At 38.5% G+C, this 18,735-nt stretch overlaps 1 pseudogene; it reads left to right on the top strand.

The window, feature by feature from the left end:
• Nucleotides 1-11,972: 11,972 nt before the first annotated feature.
• LOC148721828 (uncharacterized) lies at nt 11,973-13,881 on the top strand (annotated as a pseudogene).
• Nucleotides 13,882-18,735: the final 4,854 nt, after the last annotated feature.

The following is an 18,735-nucleotide window of genomic DNA, read 5'->3' as shown; positions in this document are numbered from 1 at the left end:
GACTGGGGTTTCAAGGCTTGTGCTTCGTTCCTCTTTTTTAATTCTTTTAGGTTAAAGGAGGTAATCTATTAGGTTTTTCTTTTGCTTGTTTTTTGGGTATGCCTTATTTGGAGTTTGAATCATACTGTGACTCCGATACACGGTTTCAAAGATAATTTAAGCACAGAGTATTTATAATGCAATATTCCAAAAATGCAAGATGACGAAAGTGAAACTTTTGCTTTCAATTGACGATTTAGTTTGTAAAATATACAGCTTTTATTTTTTTTCCTAAAAAGCCTTCAATCGCGCCGTTGTGTTCATCTTATCTTATCAGACGTTTTGTTGCGTAGTATCGCTGAGTGTTTTTACGAGTTGTGCCGTATTTTGACGAGCCCGTAAGGCGAGTCAAAATACAAACAACGAGTAAAAATACTCAGCGATACTAAACAACAGAACGCGCAATAAAATATTTATCATTCAGCACGCCAAATTGTTATTCCAATGCGGGCGAATCTCGCGGATACTTCTGGACGTCTCGCGCGTCTTCTGGACGTCTCGCGCGTCTTCTGGACGTCTCGCGCGTCATTTGTATCCTACGAAACACAGTTGAATAATAAGAGAAGTTATTTCTCGATGTATTCACACAAAAAAGAAGTACCGGTAACTGATCCTTGATCAATTGAAGCCATCAGAAAACCTTTCAACGCAAATGTGGCGAGTCCCCCTAAAATTTGAATTGCTACGCTGCTTCGCAGATTGAAGATATAGATCTAACACTTATTATTATTGTTATTATTTATAATAACAACATTTATGTGAGTACTATCTTTATTTGTGGCGTACACCTACACAGTAGTGTGTTTCAAAATTAACACTTTTCACTGGATTGACGACTCAAAGTTCGTCGAAAGCTTTGCCCATAACTTGTCGAGGTTCATCAGCCATGATCATGGCTACTAGTACGTACTCGATTGTTTACCTTGTCGAAATGTTTCGCTAAAATCTACTTGTCACTCTTTTCTCGGTGAAACTTGTAAGCAGCAGCGTGACGGTAGGGACTCACTTAAAATGTTATACGGCGTTTTCTTCGATCAGTCTACAAAATGCAGCAACAACATGTGGTTGATAAGTTTATATAAACAATGCCAATAACTAAGGCTGAATTGTTTTCCTTTTTGACTTGTAGATAAGCTCTAGTTTACTTAAACCTCCAATTTTCTATTTTTTACTTCAAAAGATATTTTTGTATTCACGCCTTACTACAAATTTTATTATCAGATATTCTTTGTTAGGTTTACGAGTACGCCAAACTGGAAACAGAACTTCATAGCCAATTTCTAAGAAACATATACTCTGGTGCCGACCCTGGAAATTTCTTAGAATTTCGTGGTGCAAAAGTCTGAACTTCGATCTAAGAGATAAATGTCTGGCTAATGATACTTTGGAGCTGCTAATATTTAATATAACTGGTGTTACTGTGGCCAAGCATTGGTCTTTCAAGAAAAAAGAGCTAAATAATACTAGTAGTACACCATTCGTTGAACATGCTTAGCCTTTCGATTCTGACTCTAGTTCAAATTGTTTTAATAATTTAGGAGCTAATTTTCCATGTGACATGAGGCAGAAAAAGAAAGTAAACCCCCGCAAAAAATCAGTTTCTAACGGGACGCAGACACAAACATCTTTCCTTTACAACTGACAAGAGTTTGTTTGTTCGCCTATTTCTTCAAAGATAAAGCTCCCCAAAGTTAACTCTCCAGAAGATTACAGTTCTATCAAAGAAAAATATAAGCGTAGATACTAAACCTAGAGAATCGTGAATCGGCAGTTCGAACCAAACCCATGAATGTTAAACATTTCTATCGTTACAATGATACCAACATATATTGTAAGGTTATGTTTAAAATTGCTTACATTGTTAAATTATGCTTAAATTGTTCATGAGTTTTACTTCATTTGAATCAGTTGCTTCCACATTTCTGTCAATTCATTGACACATGGTAATGAATGCCAGTCTTTCAGCTTTCCTGCTTGATCCATCAACCTCACTGTGGTATCCACGAGGGTTTCATCAATCACGGGATGAGCCGTCACATTTCGGCCATCTTGGATGGACGTCATTGCTCTTATGTGTCGCCTTTTCCATTTGAGCTATTCTTTTAATTCACTCCATTTCTTCTTCGCTTCCTCTCTTTGCTGTTTGTCTCCAAGATCTTCGATATCTTGGTCAATATGTTTCATCTTGTAACTCTTCTTGGGGTCATAAGAATTGGGAAACACATTTTGGTACATCATTCCTTGAATTTGCCAGTATAACTCACCTAGGACCAAAGACGCATTAATCAATTGATCGGCCGAAGTCGAAGCCAAACGGCGCTTAAAATGCCGATAAGAAGTCGCGACAGCAAGAATGAGCTTTCGACTGACGACGAGCAAGTAAAAGCAAATCAGCGGTAGAATGAGTTACAAAAGAAGCTAATTTGGAACGAAACGTACGAGGAAGCGATAAAACTACTTCAGGAAAACAGGAATGCTGATGCACATCCCAAAATAACGGGGAAATTACTTCATGAAGCGGTGGAAGTTATGGATTCGAAAGGTAACCTGAGAGGTCGGCTCACACGGGAATGCCTTGATGTCTTAATAAGTATGTGGGAGCAAATTTAGCCACTGGAGCAGGTTCATCCCTTACCATTCCAGATTTTTTTTTCTGATAAGTCGAGCTTCTATAGTTAGATTCGGGTGCTATAACTTCTACTGAGCTCGAGAAACTCGATGAAGTGAAGCAGGGATTATTTTGTTCACGTTTTCTCTATGACTATAAGAATATTGGCCGTTGTTGAGGCGAATTGTGATGACTCACTTTCTTCAGGAACCATAAAGAAGTCAGTCACAGCTAGTTGTCTATTTTGGGGTAGAATTTTCCTTGCATAAGTGAATTTCTTTATCGTTCAGAAACTGATTTAATGGCTGTCCTTTCTCAGAGGATGCTGGACTTGGCACTGCCATGAAATTCACCGCTAGAACTCTATCCGACCATTTCAACAACTTTGGCGCATTTTCAGTTAACAAGAATTAGTATTAACCTCGGCATTTAAGCATTCTTGAATTGCCGACATTTCTTTAAGTAAATTAGCATCGCTAGCTAACGATGCTAGCGAATTCAATGTACACTGTGCCACCCTATTCCGGCGATAGGTGAGTAAGATTTATAAAGATGAACTCGAAAAGAGAATCTTCTAAAACAAAACGCCTATTTACCACCCGAGAGAATAATGCTTATTTGCTTTCGATACTACATGTAGCAGGCAAGTAAAATGTGAGGTGATGTTTTCAAGCAGCTTAACTACGTTATCTTAGAAGTTTCCTTTGACATCACAATCCCTTATTATTGAAGGAAAATTACTTCGATAACTTGCAAATTCGTGTTTCTTAACTTAGCTTGCTGCGTTTTCTTAGCGAATCTCAAATAGATGATTGCAAGATCACTTCGTCAGGTTATCTGAGCTTTGCATCATACAAACAACTGAATCACGAACAGTTATTTCAATCTGTTTGACTGCCCCTTGTTTAGCGAAAGGAGTAAAATAAGTTTAAATCCTCCCTTACGATCTTAATCTCCCGTTAACAAAGTAAAAGAGTTTTGAGGCTCTAATTTTTTCCCTGTTACCCGTTATGGAAGCGTTACAGGGCTTTGAAACTTATGTATTTCACCACAGACCAAGAAAACAAATAGACGTTTTCCTAGAAGTACTCACACGGCGGTAGTCTAAGTTGGTGGGCAAGGTTTCCTAGAAATTACCCTCAACGACAAGCGCATTTATAATTGATATAAATCCTACAGATTGTCAAAGATGCGCTGTTTCCCTGCACTCCATCAACCTTTTCTACTAATGACCAGTGATTTTAGGTTGGTGAGACCAACGAAAAGCGTTGGCATGAAAAAATCCATGAAATTTTGTACATAGAGGGAAACAAGAGTAAATCCTGTAGCTGCTGTAACAATCGCACTTGAAGGTAAGTAGTCTCCTGTCACTGCCAAGCCTTTTTTAGCAATTTGAGTGTAATATTACAGTATTAACAATGAAAATGGAATAGAGATTTGAACATAAACGGTTAAAAAGGGTCATAACCGTAAGGTGTTGGGATTGGCAGAAGGAAATCTATTCAAATTGTAAACACTCTTTGAAGACCTCGACTTCCAGTTAACTCACTTTCTATCTTTTGTTCCAGGGTTATGACTCAGCTGATTTGAAAACGAAGTCTCGCTTCTCTTTTGTTACGTGTAAACTTTCCCCCTTTTTCTACGAATTGAATAGGAATGTTATGACAGCAAATCGTCAGAACGAGCTCAACTCGTGTCCTATCACCATGAAACACCATGCCTCATTTAGAACTACGGGAAAAGAAAAGGAAAAATCACAAAAGAAAATTAAGGAAAAAAAATCTTTAAAAAAATTAAGAAGTCTCGAACTCTCAATAGAAGAGAAATCCGACCTTAACGGCCTGGTGCTGAGTCTCTGCCCAATAAAATGTCTCAAATCATGTCCAAAACAAGCCCAATATTTAATGAGTACAATAACGCCGAAAAATATAACATAAATTATAAGCGAACACGCCGTGTAGCTTTTTGTTTCCCAAAAAGTTTGAAATATATGAGTTCTGAGGCTGATGCCTTAAAGTCCAATTTGAAGAAGTTTCCAGATTTCGGCACCAGGCCGGAAGACCATTGAGACGAATTTCTCTGAATTTCGTAATGTTTATTGCGATTTATGTGTCTGTGTAAATCCTACCTTTGAAATGTAACTCCAGTTGTGTGATAAGGAGAGATATTCGTTTGCAGAAACAAAAAAACAGAAACCTCCAGATCCATGGGCAATGCACCAATTTCACGTAAAGTCTGCTGATTTCGCCGCTTGAATTGCCAAAGGATTTTTGCTGAGTCTGCACCATCATCGCGACGAGGGACCTCAGTTATCGGGTCATTTAATGACTCTTAATTCTAGGATGCTCTTTTAACACTAATAAAAATTGCACTCGTTAAGACAATTCAGCGAAAGGAAATCTTTCTTTTGACTGGAGAGTCTTGCAATTGCATCATTACAAAAGTCAAATAAAATTCTGACGCAGACTGTGGAATGATAACTCATTTTTCCTCAGCTGTTTCTTGCCAATGTTTTTTCACAATGTCTCAAGATTTGATGTTTCTAGAGGAAATTTTTCGCCTTTTACGAAGAGTTGCTGCAAAATATTCATATTATGTTTGACTCAACCCCGAATCGTTTAGTGGAATAATGAAGGGGATCAGTAAATTTGATTTTCTTAACTCTGCCGGGCCCTCAGCGAAGAGCGAAAGCGGGCGCATGAGATGCGGGAAAAGGAGGATTTTAGAAATATGTCCGCCAAACAAATGGCCGATGTCCTTGAGTTTACGTGCCATGGTTGTGAAGTTCTTGCCCCAGTCCTTCACTCGTCTTTCCCATTTCACCATTTTCAAACTTATCTCTTAGGAGAAAGCCAATAGAGGATCTTTTAAAGAGACCTCAATACTGTCCTTTTCACTGCGCGTGTTTGACTTTTAAGATCTTTGATTGAAATTTTAAACATTCCCTCCAGTCTGAAAAATATAGGCAAGTATAGCCTAAGGTCGCTATACCGCGGCGCTTATTTAGTTTTGGTACCTTAGGGAGGGCGCTTACTCAAAACTAGGCGCGTCTTTCTTTTTTGAGAAAAAAGCAGAATGTGAAACAAACCTTTCATGTTTAATTTGTGTGAGGAATGGAAAATGGAAGACTGGAAAATGGATCCTTCCTTGCTGGAACGCTTTAATCAAACAATCATTGCAAAATTTTTTGATGGGATATTTCCTTGCAATGAACTATGCACTCACGTTGACGTAATAGTTGAAAGCTGAGACGAAGACCACTTTAAGTGAGCAATTAAAGGAAGATGGACCACGGTTGATCTCCTGACACAGGTACTTTAACAGTGCAGTTACTGAAACAGAGTAGGACGTTTATTGTAGGGGCGCTTATAGGTATAGGGGCGCTTATAAGAACAGGGGTGCTTATCAACAAAACGAATTCGAGGGGGGCATTTATCAGAGACGGAGCGTTAAATAAAATCATTACGGTAATCAAAGAATACATTGAAAAACAACGAACCAAGATACAACACGCGAAAAAAAAAAAAAAAAGGCAATGACAACAAGAACAAAAACAGCCGAAAGATGTAAAGTACTCTATTGGTCTTGCTAAGAGGGATTATGCTTCTAAGACTTGGTTTTTTTTTTAAATATGACCTCTCTCAAAGGTCTAGAAAGTTCTTAACTCGTTTATGATAGTACTTCGGAAATATTTGTTTCGAGGAGAAAATTTCGGAGCATCTGAGAAATCCTACTTTCGAAATATTGTTACGAGCACAAAGCTTGGGATCAGTTAGACTTAGCTAAACTTCCAAAATATCATATTTCAGAGCAGAAAAAGCAAATGCGGGCGTGCTAGTAAAATGGCAGGTAGAACGGTGCTCTGAGGCTGCGGTTGTGTTTGTAGTTGTAAACGGAGTGCACAATAAGCTGGGTCGTACTTTATTTTATTTATTCTTCTTCTCTGATTTTCCATTAACATGCATATTACCAAGCCACAACCGTTAGAACTGAGCCTTCGTTTGCAGTTTTCAAGGAAACAGCTTGCCATTTTTGTTGAGTAAACGAAATCAAAGCTAATAACAAAATGAGCAAAGTTCAACGAAAACGGGAGGATGCTACTGAATGAGAGGGACATTGGGATTTTCGGTTTTGCGGTTTTGGCAATTTTTTAGTTCGGTTTTTCGCTTTTTGTGCTAAAACAGGTCGGTTTTTCGGTTTTAGTATTCATTGCTGTTTGCGGGTTTTCCCTTTTTAAACATCTGGTTTTCGGTTTTTGTGAAAAATACTGACGGGTTTTTCGGATTTGATGTGCGATGCGGTTTTCGGTTTTTCCTAAATTAATTTATGAGCGGCAATCACGCGCCTCCAGGGATCCCTAATGGGTTTACACGTCTCGAATGACGCCCAAGACTTTGACCTTGGAGCACTTAATCGGTACATCCTATACAGGGACGTAGCATCCATATACGCCCCTGCTACATATATAATACATGGCTCGTTTAGGACGATACATACTTAATTAAAAAAGACTTACAGTTTTTATACACTTAGAAGACGCGACATCTACACCCATGATAAATTGGAAATTCGCGATCGATGAGGAAGATCATGACTATTGCCATGAGCGTCTATTCTCCAAAATGATATCATTTGGCCACAGAGTGCTGATACATTTGGATGCATTAGAATGACACAAAGTTCATTTCTCTTTAATTTGCCTTAATATCGAGAACATTAGTGCTGCTCAAACTCTGTTTTGACCTGCTTGATCACGAATGCATAGATACCGGTTTTTGTATATCGCCTGGGAGGTGAGAGGATTTCGGTTGAAACTCGCTAAAATTTATCTCATTTTCCGTAAGACTCTGTAATATTGTTAGGAACCCCTTTCTTTGACAGTTAATGTTCAGTCAACTTTCCAAAGCCCCCCTATATACTCCATTGGCAGCGAATGTTCCCCCCCTATGTTCCCCCTAAAAAAGTTTTTCAAAAGACGCCATGCGTGATGCATAAGTACGACTTACTAGCGTGTTTTTTGATGTCTTTTCTAACACAGACCTTTTATGTTTGTTCGTATATATATATTTTTTTTCTCATTATCACAAAACGAAATTTTTATTTGGATAATTACCGCATAACAATGAAATTGTGTTTCTCTCTTTCAAGATATAGGAATTTGGTGCGATCGTTTCCCAGAAATTTGGATGAAACGCCGGAACGTACTTGCAAGTGGTACCTGCTACATAAAACAGTAAACAGTAGGATCGGTTGCGAATTGTTGGGCAATTGTATCTCATGATGACGCTCTGCGAAGCAAAGGGCTTAATCAAGCAAGTTCTATTTTCAGAAAACTGCCTGATTATTGTGACCCTTGCACTCTTCAAAAATACTTCCGCAAAAATTCATATTTTTTCCTGTTTTTCTTTGCTTTTTCAAAGATGAAAACGATGACCAAATACATTAAACCTCTTGGTTGTACTCATGGTTACGCTCACTGATGTCCCGAAATAAGACAATGCTTTTGTTTGAGCTTGTATCGCAAATTTAAACAAAGGCTCATCGATTTCTTGGAAATTTTTTCTACCCATCCGTTTCGCACTCGCATGTCTTATGTTTATGGTAGAAACGTACATCTCTGATAGTTGGACAAGGCACAATTAAAGTTCATATCTCCGTCAATTTAGTTTCAGACATAATGAGACGTAAACTGCTTTCCTCAAGTGATGTATCATGTAGGTATATAATCGCGCATATTGCTTAGACAAGCGAAACCTGAACGCTGTTACACCTAGACCATATATGGAAATGGTGGCGTCAAAATGATTTGTCGCTTGCAATTTTGTTTTCACAAAAAAGCACAGCGGTGACTTCGCCACCGTCGCTGCTATAATTCCAAACGAAGCTGTCGAAGTTCAGTCGGGAAGAATAGAGGGAAGAAGTGAAATAGTAAGAAAATCTGCTTTACATTTAAACATTGTTGAGGGAAGGCCGACTCGCGATCCCGAAATTTTAAGGCAGATCGACTGTCTTAAGAAAGAAATTGACAAAAAGAATGAAGAAATACTAAAGCTAAACAAAGGTGTGCGAGATCTACGAGCGCAAAAGGATAACAGATTATTGTGGGGTCGAAGGATAAAGAAATCAAAACTCTGAAGGAGAAGATTGAGAAATTGGAATATGAGAAGAAGACACCAGAAACAAATTTAAAAGCTGTACAAGTTGAACTGGATGACGCGAGAAGCGAGGTCGCAGAAATGAAAGATAAAAATGCAACACTGAAGACAGATGTTGCCAAGTTGTCGTCAAGAATGGATGAAGTCACGAAAGATCTCGACTAAAGTATAAGGGTAAACTCGACTCTTGAGGAGAAAAATACAACGCTGGAGTTAACTGTCGAGAAACTATCAAAGAAGGTGGATGGCATAACTGAAGATCTTGAAGAAAGCATAACCGAAAATAGGTCTCTAAAGAAGGAAATCGACGATATATGAGAGAGTCTGGAAATGGCAAGGAATGTGCTGGTTCCTGAGCGATTGGCTTTGCCATTCTTCCCTTCGACTTCGGCCGATCAATTGATTAGTGCGTCTTTGGTCCTAGGTGAATTATGCCGGCAAATTGTCGGCTCACTACCGGCTCCATGCAAACAACTCATTCACGACATTGACATTACAAAAGAAAAGAACAGAATAGACCAATCACGACCGACTTACGCCACTTGAGTCTTACAGCCAATAACATCACAACAAAACTGACTAATCAATTTACACGAACTGGACTTTCACACAAGTTTTACCCAGCCAAACAGTGATAAGTAGATTTTCGAAACCTTTCGACAAGGTACACCGTCGAAACATCACGTCCTGCTCGAAGCCATGATTATGGACGACCAACTTCGACAACTTATAGATGAAGATTTGATCCAATGTCGATCGGATTTCCCATAGGAATCACAGTGGGGAGAGAAGTACATCATTAAGAGAGAGCAAGAATAAGTGAGGTCGTAATATAATAAGCCATGGCGAAGACATCGAATCTCTCAAAAAGCAAATCGATGAAAAGGACAAAGAAATCGAAGAATTAAACAAGTCTTCGAAAATTTGCAAGGGCAGATAAATAGTTAATTGTAGCATTCAAGTCTAGAAACAAGAAAGAATTTGAAGATGAGCTCAAGTCTCTCACAGTCAGAGCTGGTCGAATGAAGGATATTGAGGAACTAAACGAAACAGAAATAATGACAGGCATGAACAAAGCATATTCAAATATCATATCTTCGTCAATTTAGTTTCAGCCACGTAAAACATAAACTGCTTTCAAATTGAATAAGCCTAAGCGTAGCTGTTACAGGGTAGATCTTTTCTGTTCTCTTTGAAAAAGCGAATCGTTATACAATGAGCTGAAGAGAAACCTAAAGATAATTAGATGAATCAATTGGAAAATATGGAAAACAAACGATATGTAAGCTATGGCATCATAAAGATCGATTCTCCGAGTCTCCCAGATTGCCATTCGCAGGGAAGAGAGGGGGGGGAGGGGGAGCTACTTTCCATACATGCTCTTAAATGAAATCGAAACGAGGTTCTCACAAGTTGCAAATCATATCATTGGACGTTGTCATCAGATAACTCTGTTGCAGACGAGTACTACTTGTTTAGAAGGAAAAACATGGCTACAACTTTGGAAAGTGAGGAACTTCGCTCAGCTGGTTATTTTCTATGGATTTGAAGACGATTTCCGTTTTGTAGCGAACTATTAGGCCGGGATCAATACTTGAAACGTGATAAGTTTGTTGTCCTTAGATTGGCTCATTTCTGTAGCGAGATTTAAGGTGCGCCTTTGTATTGTACCACTCGCAAACCTAAACTAGTAATTAAACAGCAAAGAAAGGATTTCCTTCGTCGTTCTTTATACAAAAACAGAGCACTCCTTTTCAAAATAATGACAGTGAAACGCTTTGCTCACAGATAAATAAATTTTTCGGGCTACGATATAAAGCGTTTACACCTACGACTAATCGCGTTGCTTCGAGATTTCCATGTAGACGCATACACAACATACGCCCAAAACGTATTGTGAGTACTATTTTCAGTTAATCTGGAGCGGTTTCGTCCAACACTCAGGTTAGCGTGGTTTCGAGGTTTTTGGTAATTCAGCCAAAAAGGCAGAATATAATTTGGTAACTATTTTGAAACCCGGCAACATGTGACGAGAGAAATAAGATGTTTTAGAAAGGGAAGAATGCAGGGAAGAGAAATAGTGGCAAAATCTGCTCTACATTCTAAAATTGTAGAAGGAGGGCTGACTCAGAATCCCGAAATTTTGAGAAGCAGTACAGAAGCTAAACAGAGGTTTGCAAGATCTGAGAGAGCAAAACGATGAACTACAGATTACTGTGAAGTCGGAGGATAAAGAAATCAAACCTTGAAGGAAAATGTTAAGAAATTGGGAAGCCGGTGACCGCTCATCCCATGATCCCCGTGATAGATGAAGTCCTAGTGGATGCGTCCGTCCAATTCATGAATCAGGCAGCAAAGCTGGAACTGACGGGCACTCGTTATCATGTGTCAAACAATCTATCGATAGAAGAGTAGAAGTAATTGGCAAAAGTGAAGTAAAACTAAAGAACTTTCGTCATCAAAGGCAAACAATTTTGAACATCTCATTACCATATGTTTCGGCATCATTGTAAAAATCTTCAACCAGTACAGTACCAACCCGTACCTGTCGAACTTGTGGACACTTCTTCAAGTCAAGGGCAGGCTTCTAAGGGTATCTTCCCGCGCACAGACCTTGACTTCTCATTGTAGAATACGACAGACGAACAACTATTATAGAGATATTCAACTTATAAGTGTTTGGCTCATACGAAGCCAGAACATTAGGGTAATTCTCAAACTGTCGATATTAATACTTGAGACCTTTTTCAATATTTACTGCATGTAGTTGTGTTTATATTTGATAAACTTGTAATTTTCTGGCGTGCAAACTTAAACGACCTTCCTCTTTGAAGAGATTAGCGAGCAAAAATAATCCTGTTGGTCAAAACAAGTCAGTTAGGTGTTTATTGTATAAGAATGATGTTCTTGTGTGTAAGTCATCTATAATGCCTCCTTTGTAAAATTGCCAATGCAACTTGGACTGTTCTTTCAACCCGTTGGAAACTGATATGCTAGCTAGACTTGTATTTTCCATTTCAATTCTATGTTGGAAGAAAAAAATACAACGACAACAACCCGTTTGGCACGCGGGCTCGGACCCTCGACTGTGTGGGTTTCTTAGAAATTACGTCATAAGAACTTTCTCCTGTGCACATGCGCAGACGGAATCTTTCATAGCTGAAAGAGAAACTGCTTAGTTTTAGCAGCAGATATTTTCATCGAATAACTATTCTTCCTTCGCCAGCCACAAATATATATAACACCACAACTGACGACAGTTGCCGTTTGATCATCATGAATACCAGCATGACTTCCGATGAATTGCATCAGCTCCTCGAATGTGGTGTCAACATTGAAGCGCTAGCAATTGTTCAGGGAGAAGGACATCCAGTTGGTGAGAGGAACAGACCAAAATCCCTAAAATTCTGCAAACATGGCAAAAAGATCGAGAGCCTTGAAAAGGAGATCAGAAAGAGGAATGATGATGATGAATGATGAAATCGTCACTCTTTAGAAAGCTTTACAAGCTGTACAGGAACAAAATGACGAGCTTAAAGGTGAGTTTAACACAAAAGATGAAGAGATCGTTACTCTAAAATCGAGAATTGACGAGCTGGAGGAGGAAAAGACGGAATTGCAAAGGGAGTTAGGATCTGTAAAAATAGATCTCGGCCTGGTGTAGAAGGAAGTTGATAACTTAAGAAAGGCAAAGTCAAGCCAGGAGCAAACTAATTTGAAATTGAAGCAAGATCTCGATGGGTTTCGGAGAACCTTGGAAACAATGAAGGAGGATCGGGAAAAGAAAAGAAAGGAGAGCGAAGAACTTAAGAAGGAACTGAGGGACATCAAAGAATCTCAGCTCAAAGGCCTTCTTCCTTTGATGCGTGGTGCTAGAGCGCTTCCAAACAAACCCTTACAAGCGGTGATACCGAAAACCAGCGGGGAAGCGATACTTCACTTAGGCGAAATGTGTCGTCAAATACAAACCAAGCTTTATCGGTTTGTGTTTCCCAAAAGTGTTAAAGATGTCAATTATAAAGTCGATGCCATTCACCGCCACTTAAAGAAGTATCCAAACTCCACAGCTCAGACGAAATGGGAGTCGTTTCAGGAGAGGTTTCACTGGAACGAGACTTATGAGGAGGCGATAAGCTTACTTCAAGACACAAGAAACACCGAAGCCCATTCTGAGATCTCGAAGGATTCGCTTCAACGTGCCATAAGCATAACTATTCAGTCAAACAACCTAGAAGACAATTGGCTATCAACAGAGCTTTTAAAAGAACTGCTGAATATCTGGGAGTCTGATCTGTCTCAGTAAAACATTATTCTACGTAAAGGTAATTGTGGGCTGGGAGGAATTATCTCTCTCTTAAATGAGCACGCAGACTTCGGTAGCTATACATGTAGGTAATGTACCAAGCTAATGTAGACTTTATTGATTTCGTAGTCTGTTTTCGGCGAGGGATTCGTCGATTCATAGCTACTACGATGATGACGCTAAGCGTACGAATGACTTTTATCAATACCCTCTTATTTTTTTCCTTTATATTAGTTGAAGTTAAAATCACAAAGGAATTTCGATACAAGCACGCTTTCCATTTGTCCTTCGATACCACTGTCAGTAATTGATTTTTCGTTGCGACACTCCAATTTAAGCCAATTCTAGTTCAATTTCTTAGATATATAGAATTTGTCAACTGATTTGGGTCAGTTCTTAACCTGACGGGAAATGAAGTTTGGAATCAGTTAGCACATCACTGGGCCACCAAACTGTATTCCACTAATTCTATAAAGGTATAAAGTTCGATTGGTGACTATACCGTTAGTTAGGGTTATGTTCATCTTAGCACGCGTGATGGAATACTGAGGCAAGGGCTAACTTAATCTATGTAGGTTACAGTTTCCCCTTTCTTCAAAATTTGGTTGCAATTTATTTACATTTGCAGGGTAGACTAATCGCGGAAAGTTTACAGGTAGAGTGTAGAGTAAACTTAATATGGGGTAACTCTTATGTACCCGTGCATATCTATATTCTCTTTGCAAGTCATTCTTTGGCAATAAGAAACTAATAAATGTAGATGCATTGGAATGACATTGGATTTACTCTATCGGCTGATTTGTTTAATGTATAGAAATTATCACCTCAAGGCTCAGACTCTGCATGTTTTAAAATGGTTCCTAAAGACAGCTAATCATTAAATTCTGGGAATCTATATGGTTTCGCTCAGGCGGTGTGCGTCACAAATTTCGGCCAATCGGTAAGCTCCATTTGAACAATAGCCTTCGCGGTAAAGAACAGTGTACTTCGGAGGGAAGACTTCTCGAGAAAAGTCTATTCCCTGCAACGTGTTGTGATTCTTGGGAAAATCGACTATTGGAAAACGAAGGTAGTTACATGTACGTCGTTTTGGCTTTTTTAAACTACTGCGTTGGAGCTCCGTGAATGTCATATGAACTCTCAAAGTTTATGTGGTTGGATCAACCGCCATGTTGTTATAGTTCTAAATTTCACACCTTTTTGTTCGCTCGGCGATCGTTATTCTGGTCACTTTGAGCTGTTTGTTATGGATGAGAGAAGAATTCAACCCTTCACCTTTTAAATTTCTGGGATCTACCCGGGTCTACCCCGACAATTTTGGCAACAGAAGCCGTCCTATATGAAGAGGTCGGCCAAACCAAGCGGGTCAACTCCCGGAAAACCTGTGGAGAAACTTAATAGATATCCACCAGGCCCCGGTTGTTCAAAGGATGGATAACTTCTTATCCGCTGGATAAATCGCTATCCAGCGGATAAATTTTATCCATGGCGTCATATCGGTTGTTGAAAGCATGGATAGCGCTATCCACTCGCTATCCAGCGGATAAATTTATCCACGGTTAGGAAGGTAGTATAAATTTTTATCCACCGGATAAACACACATAAAATGGCCGCTCGACAGTTACATCTTCTTCGCTGTAACCTTCCCGAAAATCAACATCGAAGAAAGAGGAGAATTTATCGCCGCCAACTCGATCCGTTAGGAACATGCACAGACGCTGAATTGAGATCCAGGTATCGTTTTGGACGAGAGGCGATACAGTACATTATTGGCCTTGTTGCAGACGATATCGCTCCCCAAACAAATCGCAACCGTGCTGTTCCAGCTATAATGCAAGTCCTTATCACCCTCAGATTCTTAGCTTCGGGTTCGTTTCTTCAGGTGGTAGGTGACACTTTTCAGGGATTTGACAAGTCGACTGTCAGCCGAGTTGTTCGCCGGGTGATAAAAGCCTTGACTGCAAAGTTGGGCGATTTCATAAACTTTCCGTGCACTCGTACAGAACGAGACGAAATAAAGCAAGGTTTGTTCAGAGTAGGTGGTTTTCCCTGTGCTATCGGGTGCATCGACGGTACCCATGTCAGAATAAAGGCCCTCACGAAAACGAGCCGAACTTCGTGAACCGGAAAGGATTTCACTCAATCAATGTCCAGGCAATCTGCGACCATCGAGGTAAGCTAGTTTGTGTTGCTCTCATTATTTGTATAGCAAAGGGTAACATTCCGTTTAACCCAAGCTTTACTATGCTTACTATCTCATGTGTATTTCAGGTATTATTTTTTCCCAAATATGAGCATGAAAACCGAAGAATTTCCCTTTCAAACTGTAACGCTTTTCTGTCACGTAAGGAGGAATGTGCGAGTGATTGGCTTGAGTAAAGCATGTGAAGAATCATGTGATTCCAAGATTCACACAAGTACACAATTTATGATGAAACGAACTGAACGAGTTGATTGAAATTTTCGAACCGTGAGATCTCCCTTTGTATTCTGGAACTCTCAACTGTAACCGATTTTGTTTGCTAACAAGTGTTGAACCTTTCGAATGGTGACATGAGCGCAAGGAAAATATTCTTCGGTGATCACTAGATGTATTTTCCAACATGGACATTTTTCCGTGGACTGTGTTGGTTTGAGTGCTGAAACATAACATTACAGAGCATTCTCTCGCTATTAAGTAGCATTGTTTAATAGCATGTAATTTGCTGTTACTCCAAGATACATGTCAAGAAATCTCTTGGAATTTACCATATCTAGAAAAGGGATAGGTTGAAGTTAATTGATGTTAGTTATAAACTGTAGTTAAATGCAAGCGGCAATCCCGTTTCGAACACTTTGTTTTGACAAAATGAATTTAAAAAAATCTCACGATTACAGCTTCAAATTTAGGGTCTGTGCGTATGCTCACATTATGAAACTTTTATGGGAATACAGTTTTAGGCTAGAAAGATGTACACTTGTACTATAAATAGCTAATTTTTTTCACTGGGAATGTTGTGATAGACGTGAAAACCATTTGTGTTGCATTGAATGTAATTGAACTTTTTGGGAATGTTTACAAATGTTGTGGCTAGATGGCCTGGCTCTACACAGGACAGCCACATTTTTCGAACATCAGCCATAGGGCGTGACCTGGAAGGGACTGGTCTGACAGATGGTGTACTTCTTGGAGATAGTGGATATGCATGTTCCCCATTCCTCATGACTCCCTATCTGAATCCCAAAACACACCAGGAGGAACGTTTCAACAGAGCTCACAAAATAACGCGATGTACCATCGAGCAAACTTTTGGGGCGTTAAAAAGGAGATTTCATGTGCTACACTGCGAAGTAAGGATGGCTCCTCACAGTGTGTGCTCAATAATTGTAGCTTGTTGTATTTTACACAACCTTGCTATAAGTTTAAGGGAGCCAGATCCAGAGGACTGTGAAATGGATGATGAAGGGTGTGCTCCTGACCTTCACAGTCAGTATCATGGCCGTGAAACTGGTAATGCTGTTAGGGAGCACATTGCAAACACTTTTTTTTAAGTTCTACACTGGGGGCTCAAGCTCAAACATACATTTGATTGCAAAAATGTTGACATGTACTGTAAATGGTATGATCCATCAACAATGCGACCCAATGGCTTTATGGGAAAAGTTTGCATGCTTTCAAGGTTAATGCATTATTTATTTCACTGTTCATGGAAATCTTTGATGACCACAATACTTTCCTTTCAGGAAAGTGTGGATGGCTGCTATATACTACATACAACTAATTGTGGTTATTGTTTTCATGTGTAACAATAAAGCGTTGGGTGTCATTGTTCACTGCTTATGCTTTTTAGAAGTCTGTGTTTTTGGAATATTTTTAATTGATTCACTTGTACATAACACAAAAAAAATACAGAAATAACAATGCGAACTTAAACCCAACGAAACTAAAATACAACCAAAGGAATACGAAAAACTACAGAAAAATACAAATGAAAGCGTAACTACTTACAAGATCTGTACGGCACTCCGGAATAACAAGGACTGAATGAAAATTACAACTACGATGTTATATAGCGGATAAACGCTAAAACAATGGACTAAACAAGGCTACACAATACTCAAAGGCGATTACATGAAACAACGCTGACAAACTTAACATTTTGACAGCACGAAAAAATACAAACTAATAAATACAGAACTGAACTATCGAGACGAGAACTATTTACACTAATTACAATTAACAAAGACGAACGACAGAACTGATAAAAAAAATACGTCTCGTGGCTACAGTGAGGTTTGGCATTCTTCTAGGAACACCTAATACAGTCTGTACATTTTGCTTTCAAATTAGATCATTCACCTTTTTTTATGTTCATCACATCTAGTTCTGGCTTTAATGTTTGCATGTAAATTTGTAATGTGATCTCTGATTATCTATTTCTCACAAGTTCCTTAATTAAAACTTAAGCTAAATCCTTGAACGCGATTGGTTATCAAGGGTCTTGTATGACCACTCACACTGCAGTGTATGTATCATGCTTGTTATAGGACAGTTTAAGGGACAGTTAACATGTCATGCCTGTGTAAATGGGCAAAGGGCGTTATGTGCATTTACTTTTGTTGGGCATTTTGCCAAGTTTACTGTTGTTTTTATTTGGAGAACGTACAACCAATGCCCAGTTTCTTTCTCAATTTTTGTCATAGTTTTGATTAATTGGTAACAGGACGTTGTGTCATCCAATCCAGTCTGTAATCGTACTCATGATTAAAAAATGGGACTCGACTGCATTGGACTTCTCTTGGTCATATTACCATTTCTAATTGTTGTCATTTTGGCCCTGTAAATGGCATCTTAAGGCAATAAAAGGTCAATCATCCAGCTTAAACTGAATGGAATCATGTTCGCATTTTAAGAAAAAGTCTTTTTAGCCAATAGGAAGGGGCTTTTCTACTTTTTTAACATTACTTTGACAAAATGTATTTGTTATTTCAAGAATGGAATGATATAATAAGCCCACAAATTTTTATTGGCAAGCAGCCTTTTATTGTCTTTTATTCATCACCTCTTTATTCACTTTGTAGTTTGTTGAATTCAAAGTGAGGAAATGATCTCAAATCATGGGTTGGTTTCAACTGCAATTCTCAATATATAAATGAAGATTTTGTTATTTGTATGACTACAGAAAAAGTGCCATGGAAAATTAAAATTGCTGCTCCAAGCATTGGTGAATTACATGAAATGATCAATGAACTTTGAACTTAATAGTGTAAATTAATTGACATTTGTATAAATATTTCTTAAAATGCCCTCTGTTTTCTAAGTTAAATGATGGGTCTCATATGTAAAATTAAATTTTTTTTTATATGAAAAAATATAAATTGTGGTTAAATCCAAGAAATGCTCAAAATCGCTTCAGTGTAACTAATTCTTGAAAAAGCATATTTACATGTAATTAAAAAACTCCATTGAATAATTAGTTTTACATCATAGAGATGTAAATATTAGTTACGTGATGCATTTGTAATACTAATGGTCTTTGCTTTATATCTGCTGTTTCTATTTTACCAATAACACATGCATGTACAGTTAGTTTATTTTTTTGGTTTTAAATTGGTAGAACTGTTTTTTTTTTTTTTCATTTTCCTTCATT

Source organism: Stylophora pistillata, chromosome 10 (assembly GCF_964205215.1).
Source record: "Stylophora pistillata chromosome 10, jaStyPist1.2, whole genome shotgun sequence".
Lineage (NCBI taxonomy): Eukaryota > Metazoa > Cnidaria > Anthozoa > Scleractinia > Pocilloporidae > Stylophora > Stylophora pistillata.
This window is presented reverse-complemented; position numbering and strand designations above follow the sequence as displayed.